This window comes from Bactrocera oleae, chromosome 4 (assembly GCF_042242935.1).
Source record: "Bactrocera oleae isolate idBacOlea1 chromosome 4, idBacOlea1, whole genome shotgun sequence".
Lineage (NCBI taxonomy): Eukaryota > Metazoa > Arthropoda > Insecta > Diptera > Tephritidae > Bactrocera > Bactrocera oleae.
The window spans coordinates 51,155,386-51,168,305 of record NC_091538.1 but is presented as its reverse complement, the minus strand read 5'-3'; the positions used below and the strand labels follow the sequence as shown (position 1 = coordinate 51,168,305).

The following is a 12,920-nucleotide window of genomic DNA, read 5'->3' as shown; positions in this document are numbered from 1 at the left end:
AAAACTCTTACTTAGTTGCGAGCTTAATGTTTAAGTATTGTAAAATATCGACTATTCCTTCCATTCCTCACTCATCTGTAAATATAGATATAAACATAACCACACCTTATTTACTTGTCTAATTTTCACACTACAAGCAAATACGCGATAAACAAAAAACGGAGAAACCAACACTCATAAATGTAACCCCACTCTTCTTTTAACCTCAAGCCTCATAGCAAATGCCACGCTTACAACAACAACACTTCCCCACTTACACCTTCCCAGCAAAAGTACTCATAGTCCACATTGCTGAGTAAAAGCAAAACAAAAAAAAAACGGAGCAAGAAAGTGATGACGTTCGTGTGGCGTCGAAGCTGTTGGCACCGCCCACTTCGCCGCGGGCGCTTTTGGAAGCGAAGCACAATTTGTAAGCTACAACTAAATCAACAACAATAATCCATGAATAAAACATAATGAGATGAGGGTGTGGATAAAATAGCACAGCAAGCCTAGGGGGAGCTCACTTACGAACATAAATATGTTTGATGCCTTAATTTTCACTTTTGCTGCAAGCAAATCCGAGCATTGCCATATCGGAAGCACATTACCGAGCTTAAATGGTTAAATTGGATTAAATATGTGCACTTTAAAGTGTTAGCTCGATTAAAATGTTACGGTTTGTTTAGCTGTTTAACCCGCGATAAAAGTTTATTTGTGATCCTTTTCAGGACCCATTATCATTATGAACTGGAACAGCAACAGATTGTCTAACAAAGTAGGGTTATATTAAGAAATAAGAACAAAGTTTAATAACGGTTTTTATCTGGTATATTCGGAAGTGGCTACCAACAGAAGTCCTAAAGGCTCGGATTATAATTTTTTTGGAAAAAGCTAGGGGTACATATTATTGTGCTGTACAACTAGGTTAAAAATAGCAACCAATGTCTTAAAAGCGGAAATCAGTTCTTTGGGATTGTTGGGTTAAGATTGAAAGAGAGCCACTGTAGTCAAAATTTGATACCCTCTATTTTTCAAAAGATGTTTACGGCACTTAAAAGATCGGTGAATAAATGTATTCCTCACGGTGCGGGGTTTCATAATACACTTAGTTCACCGCCTCGTGAAACAACAACGTGACTCTGACGGGGCCGTCGTTGTCTGCTGACGGACTGTTTCAAAGTTTTAACTTTTTAAGAACTTGCACAGACAGACTTTTATTTGACTGATTGAGTGTTCCCACGAAAGTCGGATTTACGTAATTAGAACAGACCCAGATTTTTATTCGACCAAATATCAATGTCAATTCGACAGCATTCCTGAAAATGTTTTGGGAAAGCTTGTTGAGGTCACAACAGCAACTACAACAAGCTATGTATCCTGTGCAAAAAATTTCAACTTGGCAAGAAAGTAATTTTTCAGCCTACCAATGGCAAATTACTTCGATAAAAGACTTGGGTTAAACAATTTTACTCAGACCAAGCAGGGATTGATTATATTGCTACCTCGAGACCGAAAATACTGGTGACATGCTTATAAAATCTTCTCATAGGATCCCTAGAATTTAACATTAAATCGCGACTAAGTACGCTCTTTATGATTCAGCCAATGCTGTGGTGATTAACACCCTTTAAACACCTGCACACACTCCCTCTTAAAGAACGGCGTCCTTGGAGTCAAAACACCACCCAGATTAAAAGAAGAGTTCTATTGCCTCGCAAATCAAGAGTGACTCTTGTGCAATTTTGTTCTTAATACGGTAGCAGGTTAAATTTCTACTCATCCGACAATGTCCTGCATGCAATGAGTGCTCGATTGACTTTTACCATCACTTTGTAGACCCTATGATGCCAACTCACCTAACACCCTTTACCCTATGGTCCGACCCCATCGTAACAGCACGTTTCCTGGGCCTCTCGATAGATGAGCAAATTTAACTAACATAAAAATGGAATGTAGATAACCCCTACAACAACGCCCTTTGAATGGGGGTCGGGAAATTTGACTGATTTACCGAAAACCCAGACTCTCTTATGGTTTGGTGAATCCTTATTACATCTGCATTTTCAAAATGACTCGAAGACACCCTAGAACAATGCTTGATTGTCGCGAATTTCTCGTGAGCTGTCGGATCGCTAAGTATGATTCTAACGAACTCTTAGTCGATAGACATGAACGCTCTTTTAAAATGTTTAATATATTATTGGTATTGTAAAGAATTTGAGGAAATAATTGGTTGCAAAGAATTGTCAAAAAAAAAATATTCGAAGTAACAGCAAAAAATTTCAATGAAGCATCGTCTATCCAATGAAATTGTTGTTGCAAAGTACCTACATACATCCATGTTCACTATCAGTTAACCAAATCAATTAAAAAATACAAATTGCTACATTAATTGCCATTTATTGATTGAGAAAATTCGCGACATCATTCCCAAGAGTCGTCATTGCACTCGTCTCGCATTTAAAACAGCAATAAACTATCGATTATCATTTACACAGAACGAACATTTGCGACTTGAAAGCCGCGAGCCGCGAGCCGCATGAAGACATTATTACAACTCATTAATGTTGAAATGTCAGACGGTGGTTGGGCGATTGCCATATGCAAATTTGCGAATATTCGCCAATATTCAATACCTACTCTATTACATAAAACTGTCTCTTTATATACTAGAAATATATGGATATGTATATGTATATATTGCGAGTTGGTTGTGATCATGTTTGGCGATAAACGCAACGCAAAGAAAGCAGCCCGAATGCAACGCTGTGCAAGCACTGACAGCTGCGCTGAATGATGAGCCCAAACGTTGCACATGACAAGTGCGATCGACGGCGCTGTGGTGCTGCCACGACGCTGCAGTTCATTGATTGTTGATCGGCCGATTGATCTGACTGCAAACACACGCACACATACGCATACATGATATAAGTGGATCCGTAAGAGTCAGCGGGGTGGGAACAGTAGCAGCGCCTGACGGCTGACACTGCCACTGCGATATGCCACCAAAAACGCTCGCGCGCACAATATTACCCAAAGCGCGATCAACGATCTCCCATCGGCGTTCGATGCGTGCATGCTTGAATAGTCGCCGCGCTGCCACATCAACCGACCCCCCCTACCTACGAGACGTGCTGCCGTATGCACACTCCGGTCGGGTATTCTGTTGAAATCCGAAAAATGCACTCACCCACCTGAATCCCTAATTAGGCAATGTCTCCTGTGATTGTCTGCGCCGCTTGTTGCATTGATCGCCGTCGGCTGGCGAGCCATACAATAATTTCGTGAATTAATTAATTACAATTTTATTGCTGGCATTATATTGTTTTATTAGTCGAAATGAACATGGGAACCCAAGCGATTCATAATTTCGGCGCTGTGCTACAGTTCATAAGCCGAATTCTTTACAGCCGGCTGTGCGCATGCTTACGACAAGCGTATGTAAGTGCGTGTGTCGTTGTTGTCAAAATCTTACCGCTTCTCCACTTGCACACTCATCATAATGCTACGCCGAACAAGTTGCATGTGAGTGACACTCATTCCCATGGCTTATAGGCACGTACGTTCGTATGTCCCCTCGTTGCTGGAACGCATGCGCACGCCTGACGCTATGCACTTTTCATACACAATAATATTATATATTAGTTGTACATATTTATAATGCTTGCATGCCCCAATGAGCGACTTAATGTCTCAATTCAGCGTCTTCAAGTCGTTCTCATTGATTTTCTACGTTGATTGTCTACCCGTTTGCGGTCTAATGTTCGTGCAGCGTACTCGTATGCTCGTATTTGTTGTCATCTATGTGATTTGCTCTATGACAAATAGTATTCTTTTAAAACTGCCGAAACGTTCAATTATTGCTTTATAATAATTCCACGTGATCACCGTCATCAGCGCTGTCGATCGGCGTTCTTTTCGTCGGCTTCTTACAACAGCCGACCGCTCGGCTGCCATTTACTTGTACAACGTGTGGCCGTTGTGGTCAGCGAGCTGCAACGCAATGTCGTATCTAACGAGGGCGGTTCGAGAAGTTCTAGAATTGTCCGCAATGCATTTAGGTGGTACTTGTCCGTCCTCAAGGCAGTTGGGTCTACGTAACCGAAAGGTTTGCTTATTTATATGCTACTAAAGAATACAACCTTAGTATCATTTCTAAAAGGTACCTAGTGAAACGTTTAGGATGGTGTGTGGGCTATTTGAGTCAAAGATTTTTGAGCCTTTATGACACTTGGACCGATGTGGTCGCCAGCTCTGAGGGTATTTAATCTTTAGGATAGTATTATCAGAAGCCGGATCATGGTTGGAACGTATAAGTGGAGTAGGAATTAGCATCGTTGGATGAAACTTAGGATACCATTTGATCAATAGGCTTTATGAGGTCTCATCCTGACTGTGCACCACTATTTTGAATCCCACTATCTCGATACACTCTGTGATCAAGAAAGAAGCAAACTATAAAAATCTAAATTTTCAGAAAAAAACACAGACTTGTCGAACTACCCTCGTATTATTGTTTATATATCTTTTATTGCATTTTAATATGTTTATGTATGTAAGCAAATTATATATTTTCCATTTTCATGTAAATTTTCTTACTCAGAATCGGCACCATCGCCGAAGCATGGCTGGTGAATATTTGATTTTACCCTCTGCACGAGTAAATTGAAGTGCCAATAGTCGCTTCTTAAGCTCTCGGCTGCCATTTTGACACGGAAGCCATTTGTCAAAATACGTCACATTAGTTTATGAAAGGCAATTAAATGTAATGGTTATAATTTTTATTAAATATTTGGAAAACAATGGTCACCCAGCTGCTAGTCATGCGTATGGAGAAATTAAAAGCGGGTGTCCGGATGTCTGGTTAACCCTTCCAATGTAAAATGTGAAATGTATGGACACGACGAAGAATCGTGTATAAGAGGTTTTGTAAGCAAGTTTGTGTGGGTGCATTGGAAGAAAAGTGAAATGGTTTTCCTTTCCAACGCCGACAAAGAACTGTTTCACACGAAAATGCAAATAGGCCGGTATAACTTCTGAACCTCCGTTGAATAGGTGATATATTTGAGAAATTTGTTGTTGTTATAATTATTATTTATGTTTTATTGATGACAAGTGCATCCGATGCTCAACCAACAAGTGTTTCCTCAATTATGATGAGTTGGCTTGTAATGAGGCCATTATTGAGAGAGTTAATGTTGAGATTGGACATCCATAAATGTCTGTCGTCCTTCTTATTTTTTTTTACATAAATACTACTATTGACACGCACAGTAAGGTTATTGTTATATAATATAGTAACATATTTCCATTCAAAGACCTAATAAGTAATGTAGAGCCTTCTCCACAAAATTCTTCCAGTGAAGAGATACATTTTTCTCTGCTACCACCCGTAGATATCGTCATTTCATATAATCCGTGCTTTATCATCCGAGACACATATTCGAATGTTGCTTTTTATATTTCTGGAATAGAAAATATAAACAAATATTAATCATCGCAAATTGCTTAATTGTTTTTCAAAATATTCTTCATTAAGATCTGTGCACTTTTGCATGTGTTTGAACCAATTTTCGAAACACTTTTGGTACACTTATTGAGGTATCTCCAAAATATGCGTTCTGTACGCAACAACCGCCTTTTCAGGTGTCGAAAACGTAGACCTCTTAGTTTATTTTTAATTTACGGGAATAAAAAGAAGTCATACGGTGCCAAGTCAGAACTAAACGGTGGATGACTCATCCAATCGACCTTTTGAGTGTTCAAAAAGGCAGTTGTTTCAGTCAATGTGTGATAGCTCGCATTGTCGTGGTGTAGAGTGATTTGTCTTCGGCGGTTGGTTTTCCTGATTTCTTGAGAAACAACTGCAACCATTTACCACTCAGAATTTACTGTTCTGCGCTGTTCTAGTGATATGGTTGTGACATGTCCAGTTTTTTCGAAAAAAAGGCAACCATTTGCTTGGAAGTGCTTCGTGTGCGAACAACTTTAGTAGGATTCGGCTCATCTGAAAACACCAATACAGTCGACTGCTGTTTACTTTCGGGCTCATACGCGTGAATCCACGTGAGATGGTCCTGTGAGATGGTTCTAGTCTGCCTCCTTAATGGCTTGTACGTTATTCCCCTTTAAAGGTCTGGATAGAAAAAGTATAACGTCTTCGAATAACATCTCCAGGATTACTAATTCCAATTGCTGTTCTATTCGAAAACTAGGTAAAAAAAAGGTTCAAATTTTAAACCCATTATGAAGTGGATCGCTCGACATCCGTTTCAATTGATCAGTTAATCACTATTTGTGGACTATCTTTCTTGACTATGTGAACCACATTTTCGTCAGTGCCAAACATAAAAATAGCTGAGCTCAGGCCACCAAGGGCTACAACTTGGCGAACTGTTGATGACCTAAGTTCTTAGGTTAGATGCGAATACCAATAAGTAGCGCCTGAACAAGAGCGAGAAGAGAGGAAAGTTCGGCTTAAAATACCTGAAACATCCTATAAATCTTCGGTTCCCTTTTGAATAGATGCCACCTCAAAATAAGCATACACAACCCCTAAGGTCTTGACTCGAGGGAACACCTACCCAACGGCAGCCGTTACACCAAAAATCCCCAATTGTTAAGCTACAGTCACAGATGACGAAAAGTGAATGCCCTACAAGACATAGATTAGCTGTGAAAAGAGAAATAAACAGACACCGACCAAGGAGCACAGCACACATGATAAATTAAGAAATCAATCAACGAAGTACGAGCACGATTTTGACAAACGATTTGGAAGAGTTGAACTTGGACTGACGGCTGCGCAGTATGCAAAAGTTACATCTTGCAGAAATGGCTTTCAGGGTAATGTCACAGGCGTCTCCGTCTCGTTAAAACTTTGGCAGACTTTCAAGTGCTTTCAATGCTACATCACCTTAAGGTCAGCTATTTTATTTTATCCTGACTAGTGATATTAACCACAGAGAACGGGAAAGCAACTGTACGATCGAGCAGAAATAGCGACTTGAACCGGGGTCCCTTCAAACACGAATAATGTATGTAATAAAAACAACAAACGAGACCAAAACCAAAAAAAAAAAAACTGATGACAAATTGAATGCCTTCAGAAAGCCAAATATACTTCTGCACTCGCCACCACAGATAGGTAACGTGAGGGCAATCCCTGAATCACCTATATCTGAATCAGCGGATGCAAACTGGCAAACAGAAAATAGGACCCCGGCTACCGACTGAAGCTCGCGAAATAAACACAGCTCTCCATGGCAGGAATTTCTTCTGCTACTAGTGTTGCCTGTCGGAATTCCAGGACCACGGAATTTTTTCAGCAGCGTGCGTATTTATCTTCCATGCAGATATGTTACCAGGAATCTGTCAAATTTTCAGCTTGGCAAAACTAATATAAAATTGATATCAGTCTCTTTCTTTTACTTTCGAAGGTTTCGAAATAAAGATTGGAGCCTCTCGAGAGTCACACCAGGCGTATAGGTATTCGACCACTTGGATCCACACATATCTGCTGGCATGTGTGAACTTGTTATATAACTACAATCTTTGCTCTACAATCGCTTTGATCTAAACAATTTCGACGCAATCTTACCCATTGAAGGGGGGACAAGGACAATTTCTCCCGGGCCCGTAGTTCTCAAGGGGGCCCGGTGAGCTGCAACAATATTTTGCAGGTTTTTTATTCAACAATTCCCTACAATCCCCGGACCCCAGTTTTCTCTCTGCGCCCCTTATCTTACCGAAATCCCGTTTACGCATTCATTCATTCGCGTATGGAAGTATTGTGATATTTGCAACATACATAAGTACAAATATTGCAACATTTGCTCGCCACACACCCTTCTACATCAAGTTCCTTGCACGAGTAATCGATGTGTCTTTTCGAAAGCAGTAAAGTTGAATATAGTGAACGGAACAGCAGCAAAAAGGAAGGCGTTACCACGCCTCAATGACAAATTATGACAGTTCGCATTTGTTGTGATTTATTACTACGTTGCCGATGCCACCGTTGCGATGCGTCGATGCTGCGGTCGCTGTCAACACTGACGACCGATTTGACTTGACTTTGTTGCCATTGCCACTACTGAGGGTACTAACGCTGTTGTTGTTGTTGTTGCTGTTAATTTTGTTGTTGTTGTTGCTGGTAGCGTTTGCTTTGGTTGGTGCGGAACGATAGGAAATGCTGAAAAGTGAAAAAAAATTAAAAAAAAATTGAAATCAAAATAAAAACTTTAAAAACTAGCAACTGAGAGAAGAGAGGTGAAAGGCGTTGATTTGCTGCAACATTTTGGGCATATGTCCAGAGTCGCGCACAGCAGCACACTCACATGTGGCACCTCCGCTGTGTGTTTATATGTCACTAAATCTATTATTGCAACTGTGTCGCTCATTCGGAAACTGCTTTTTAACGAGCCAAAATGAGCGAGTGAGTGCCTCAAATGCGCGGTTGACTGCCGACGACGCCGACTGGAGGGTGTTAATCGTCGCTGTGACTCTTTTTAACTGCATCCACTTCCATATTCATATAGGTATGTTACATATATTCTCTGACTCCTGCCACCCCTTCGAAACTTTCTTGTGTTGTTGTTGTTGTGCGGAGTGTTAATGTATCGCACAAAATTAAAAGTGCAACATAATGTGGCATTAACGAGCGCTCCTCACGCCGTAGGTAATGCTGCCACATCGCCTCGTATGCTGCCATAATTAATGGCAAAATAATGTAAAACGATAAACTTACGAGTACACACGACGGTGGCGGATAACGAGGGCAATAAGCGCAAAGCAGTTGAACAATTGAAAATGTGCCATATTTGCATTTTAAAGAATAAACGCATTTTAATTTCCCACAAGAACAAATAATTCTTGAAATACTTCACTTTTACATTGATACATGCACGCACACACACACATACACATAGACATACATCTACCACCTAGCTAGGTGATACATTAGCAGGAATCACAGACAAATGCTAATAGTTTAAGGGGAATAACAAATCTGCAATAAAGCTGTTCATAAATTTAATGCACAGTGGGCTCATTTAATGAATTATCACAACAAATATTGATGGTAATTTTATTGCAATTTTCGAATGAATACAAAAATTTTTTTGTTCTTGAATTCACGTTTGTCAAAAACCAACCTAACTCCTTAATCTCATATCTCGTATACAAAAAATTAATACTGGACGGTAATTTTAGAACAAATAAGACTGAGTTTAAGTGTATACTGAAAAATTCCAAAACTTCATGACTTAAAAAAAAATACTTCGCGCTCGATTATTGCTAATATTTTTCTCTTTTTCTATTACTCATCTGTCATTTCCACGAGCTCAGTAATTCTTTAGTGCTATTTTATTCCTTCAAAAGAAAAAGAGCATACGAAATCTGAATCTGCTTCCGTTTTAGCAATGTAGAGAGATTTTTCAGTGATTCACATCTCTGATAATATTGTAATTCATACCGAAGATTTTATACTATATTTATATGTTACATAGTAATATTTATTTTAATATAATTTTAGATACAATAATAAAATAAAATTCGAAATAAACTATTCCAACTGTTGGGTCTTATTGCCAATCTAAACTATTCAGAGCCCTTATAAAACTCAAAAGACTGATATAAGATTACTGGATTGGATTTATTTGTGCTCACCATTCATAAAAATATTAAAGGCTTTATAAGATTTGCTCTCGTTTATTTTTAAACCTTTATTTTTATTTTACATTTGAACAAACAAAAAACATCAAACATAATAGCTGTTATTTTTATAATGTCAGCTTTGTTTTGGAAAATAATCACATCGAAGATAGCAGATAATTTGAATCTTTTTTTTCAAGGAATCTGTAATCACGTGACGATCCCATCACTTCTAGATCCTTGTGAAATCGCTCTCCCTATTCCTCACTATAATTTCTATAGAACTATAAATTATCCGAACATTTATCCAGATATTTGCGGTATTATTCTAACTTGACACTCATATTTGCTCGTAGAGTCTTAAAGTTTGTCAGCATATTTTTCACAATTTCTTCATAATTTGGTGCTTTAATGTTACCTAGGAAATTTTCGATTATCAACATGAAACTTTTCCAAGCTTCAATATCCGGCCAACTGTCAAAAGGTTGATAAAAATTTGTAATTAATTATCGTAACTCAAGGCAACAAAAAAGTGTTTTGTGTAGAGCTGGGTAATTTTATCGCGAAATAAGTAATACATACCATACCATGACCATTTTTGCTAATAAAATCAATACTTGAAATGCATCTACGTCGATCTTTTAATAGAATATGCAGCATGCTTCATCACACTTGGTCAATCGTATGCTAGAACACATATTATGCAAATTCAACTTCTCTGATCTATGAGATTACTGTGTTTCTTACCTAGTTTTGAGTGTGAGATCTCAGGGATAAGTGGCCAGTGATGGCATCTAATACATAAGGGATGTCGTTTTTTGTTTTAAAATATATTTGGTACAGTGAACTCTTTCAAACAATAATAAACGATTTTTTAACACCAGAAGTTGATATCGATCTTTATAGACTACCTGTATTATAACATCCGATTACATTAGACCCGGACTGACAATAAAACTACATTTTCACGTATTTTTTTTAAAATAACTCTTTATTACCGCCTTCACAATTGGCTGCTAAGCTAATCTAACCATGTCAACGCTCAATCCAATTTTTTATACTCTGGTATCAAGCCTTGTCTAGGATGACTCTCAGTCTCTTCAGTGCATTTTGGTTTTGTTCGGTTTCAGTTAATTTTTGGTACGCCATTCGTTGTTGGACAATTTTGATGTCATATTCATAAATCTACGTCTCGTAACCAGTGTTGATGCGTTTGATGAATTTAAATTTACTCAACTACGTTTTCAAGCATCTCTTTTGCGATCTCTACTCGACTTTGATTTTGCAGAAGATTTATGTCTTTTGGTTCGAGTCTTGCATTGACACTCCACGCTTAGTACCCAAAACATGAATCAAAATGTGTAGAGTCAATCCATATGAGATGTTGAGATCTACTACTTCTCTAAAGCCAACGTGACAATTTTCATGCACTGTTTCTTTGACTTTTTCAATGTTATGGTCATTACCAGCGTTGGATGGACGTTTTGCATGTGCCAAGTTTTCGATGACTTCACGATCTTCACTGAATTCTTTGTATCACTCAAATACTTGTGTTCATGATTAAGTAGACTCCGGAAAACATGTCTGCAACATTTTCAACGTTTCCGTAGCCGTGAATTTATTGAAAATACAAAATTTCAGGAAAACTCGTTGTTTAAATTTTTTCCGTGGTAAAAATCGCCAGACGTACTTTAGGGTGATTCATTTCGAGCTTTCTTACCTTTTTAAAGAAAAGACCACAGAAAATTAAAATTTAATGGGTACGTTTATTATCATTCGAAAGAGTATTCTTTGGCGCTTATTTTTTGTTGTTTTTTCTGGATGAAATGACAGCTTCTGGAATCTCTTCAGGTTGAACAAAATTTCTCCCGGAAACGTCGGATCTTCTTGGAACTTTTTAAGAGCCCATAGAGCAAAGTGATGTCGCTTGGGAAGGACAAGTAAGTCGTTCCATACGTCAGTCCGAGTTGCTGCGAACGGCGCCGAATCGACTCTCCACGGTCTTCGTGTAGACTCTCAGTCACGGCCGCTATATTTTTTTCACTGCGTGCTGGACGTGGTCAGTTCGGTCGAATATTATCCAATAATGAATGCTGGGTCTCAGGATGGGTGATGGTGTTGCGAATAGTACTCTCAGTAGACCGCTTATGTTGACCATAAGTTGAGCGAAGGGAGCAAAACACATTCTTTACGGAACAAGAATTTTCATAATAAAGTTGAACGATTTGTAAATGTTGTTCAGGCATAAGTCTTTCCATGATGAAATGGCAAACAATACTGAACAAAAATAATATGACAGCTTAACACGACGCACGGATGATCTGTCAAAAAAAGGCTATTGAAAAAAGTCCTCTACTTGGACCACCCGTTATTTGCCTCGTAAACAAACAGCTGCCTTACCAACACTAATTGATATGGCAATGTACTTGTACATCAAACTTCACACGAACATTAAAATACAACTTTTTTAATTAACCTAGGAAAAGTTTTATCCAGACCAGTCCGGGTCAAAGTTGATCAGTTGGTAATTCATCTCTAAGCACCAAGTTCGATAATTATATTATCATCCGTCTCGTTTGGCTCTCTATTATCGATTAACGGTCTTAAGGTGATTATTAAGCAAGTCAGTTTTAAGAGATGACCAAAAAACTGTCAGAAAGGCCTTGAAAAGCTGACATAAGAGCTCAATTTGGACTTTTAAAATCAGTTAGTGGGTTAGAATCATTTGATTTTCACGTTGGTTTCTCATAGTTAATTAATAGTTCTTCGTACTAGTTCGGGATAAGGATAAAGGAAAAGACTAAAACGACCTCAGCTAGATACTTCCAAGGACATCACAAAATCCAATTCGATCAGAAAAAAAAATATCCGTTCGACGCACTAAAGTCGAGCTCGTACGATACTAACGAAATTAGCCGCAGCCATAATACACTGTGTACCAACAATTTTCTGTACTAAAATATATTTTTTCGCACACTGTTCAGCATTTTAAGCCACAAATGGTAAAAAAATAAAAATTAGAAAGAAAATCATTAAATGAAATAAATTAACAAAGTGTTGCATTAAGCTGCTGCTGGTAAAGAGCAACTGGATTGTCGCACAAACAAGCAAATATACAGCAAAGCAATTTATGCAATTCTATACAATTTATTTAAATGTAGTGCAAATGTACGCGCTTTCGGAGGCGTGTCACAACATAAAACAGCTCGGTGCGTGACACTAAGTGAACAACAACAACAACACAGCAGCCGTAAATAGCAGTAGCAATAGCTGCCGGGGGTTGTTTG

The 12,920-nt window shown here is 38.5% G+C and overlaps 1 long non-coding RNA gene across 2 annotated transcripts; it reads left to right on the top strand.

Moving 5' to 3' along the window:
- The first annotated feature begins 11,210 nt into the window (after positions 1 to 11,210).
- LOC118683867 (uncharacterized) lies at positions 11,211 to 12,676 on the top strand. 2 transcript variants are annotated; one of them, XR_004979695.2, is made up of 4 exons: positions 11,211 to 11,393; positions 11,467 to 12,055; positions 12,114 to 12,347; positions 12,396 to 12,676. It is a non-coding gene; the product is annotated as an uncharacterized lncRNA (long non-coding RNA). The 2 variants fall into 2 exon arrangements; XR_011395988.1 differs by having other exon boundaries at positions 11,467 to 12,347.
- Positions 12,677 to 12,920: the final 244 nt, after the last annotated feature.